The following is a 2,312-nucleotide window of genomic DNA, read 5'->3' as shown; positions in this document are numbered from 1 at the left end:
AATAATACAAAAAATTGAAGTCCCTAATGTAAAATTACATTTAATCTCAATATAACACGCCGGTAGAAAATTCATATTCTACAATTTCAATCTTCAATCTCTCTTTGAAACCAATTCGTACTATTGTCTTTGTGCTTGCCTGAACCTATTGTATTAAACGCCATTGAGCCAATCTATGTCCCTAATGTTAAATATATTGTTATGGCAATTCAAATCTGAAGACTTGTTTAGAAGCCAATTCATGATGCTCCAACCAAACTATAGATAAATATATTCTCTGATAATAACTTTTCTATTTAGAATCGTTCAACAAAGAAAACCATAGAACAGAGCTGCTGTGATCGTGGGTTGTATGTCTTGGACCGTGGCACAAAAGCTCTTCTTGTTGTTGTTACTGGCAATGCTCAACAACTAGTTTTGAACTTTGGTATCTTTGTTTGGGACATGTCCTGTTTCCAATTATTTCGATACCAAATAAATTGGGCCACTTGTTGGTCACTTCTTTACTGCATCTCCTCGCATTAGCTCTTCATGTCAGTTGGTTAAAGTAAAACAATCAGTTTTACTATAAACAACAAACGTGTTGCCACTGTGTTAAAATTGATTCATTGTGACTTATGGGGACCTGCAACGATTACCTCTATTAATGGATTTCGGTATTATGTTAGTTTTGTCGATGACTTCTCACATTTTACATGGCTCTACCCTCAACATGCCAAGTCAGATTTCTATGATATATGATCAAATTTCACATGTTTGCGTGCACTCAGTTTTTTGCCAATATGAAACAATTGCAGAGTGATTGGGGTTCCGAGTTTGTCAACTCTCGGGTTCGTGCCTTCTTTGAATCCAAAGGTATCCATCACCATCATTCGTATCCTTATACTCCGCAGCAAAATGGGCGCACTGAGTGCAAGCATCGGCATTTGATGAGTTGTTGTTTCCTTTTGCTGAATCGAGTTCTCTCACACTGCGTCAGGCCCTTATCATCTTCTCTTTCTTTGATCATGATATTGTTGACACCCCTAAACCACCTGATGTGGAGAATGTCACGCCCCAACTCAGCTACAATGTGTCTCACCCATTTCTGATATACCTTTGCTCTGGGTATGATTACTGGTACGGGTGAGACTTTTCCGCAATAGCCTACAACTTAGGCTCTAACAGCTGCTCCTGCACCTGTAGTTCCAAAAGCCGCTTCAGCACCTCCTATTCCTGAAGTTGCTTCTACACCTCCCCTGACTTATGTTGCACCCCAAGGATCTATCAACTGCTAGGCCCCCAACAGTCCGGTCAATGATAATGGGTTGTCGCAGGTCGGCTCTAATATCAACTGTAATGCCCCAGCCTGCAAGCCACGCTGGACTGGGCGTGTCAGCAAGGATCCGTCAATTGCTAGCTTCTTAAATAGCCCGGTCAACGACGAAGGGCTATCTCAGGTTGTATCTCATATCAACTGTGACACCTCAGCCTGCAAGCTATGTTCGACCGGGCATGTCGGGATTAGACTTGCCCTACAAGTCATTACAAGTCCTTTTTAGTGGGCATGCTTAACTCTAAAGTTTTTTTAGTAGGCTCCCGAGAAAGAATATACATACTGTTGTCATGATGCATATATTGTCCTATATTTATATAGATAAATTATAAAATATAATTAATGTTATGGATAGATTTCTACTCATTTTGTCATGTTTTGATTGGTGCAAATGAATGAAGTAAATCACACCCGAGCCATGTTTTCGATCAAAGAATTTTGGATAGGCTTGATCTAAGCTTGCATGTCAAGGAAAGTTATGGATTACGTGGATTGAGATGTAATTGTAGGCATGATTATTGAGATAGAGTGATTAAAGGCATATTGAAGAACCGATCATCTATAAAAAGGGGCCAAGGCATGAGATGGGATATCACACCTTACACTCACATTTCATAGTTTGAAGGATTGGGCGAGGCATTTGAGAGGAAGCGCCACCGGGAGATCATCGTTATCTTTATCTTATTGCATTCTTTTATTTTGAGCATGAGTAGTTAGTTTTCTTTATTCTAGTCCAAGGTTGAATTTAGATTTCGGATTTAGATTTGTGAGATTATGTATTGATTTAATTTGCATCTTGTTTATGAAATTGATATTTGTGATTCATAGCTACAATTGTTTTATTTAATCTTTTATAGCGGCCGGATTTTAGATTGGTTTAGAAATTGTGTGCCAATTGAACATTTGCATCCGTAATTGTGCACTTGTTTGATAAATTGGAAAATAGGTTGACAAGCTTAGCCTAGGAATTGCATGATCAAATAATTTAATATTTTTG

The sequence above is a fragment of the Andrographis paniculata genome, unplaced genomic scaffold, assembly GCF_009805555.1.
Source record: "Andrographis paniculata isolate CXL003 unplaced genomic scaffold, ASM980555v1 Contig80END, whole genome shotgun sequence".
Classification (NCBI taxonomy): Eukaryota; Viridiplantae; Streptophyta; class Magnoliopsida; order Lamiales; family Acanthaceae; genus Andrographis; species Andrographis paniculata.
Note: the sequence above shows the minus strand (reverse complement) of the source record.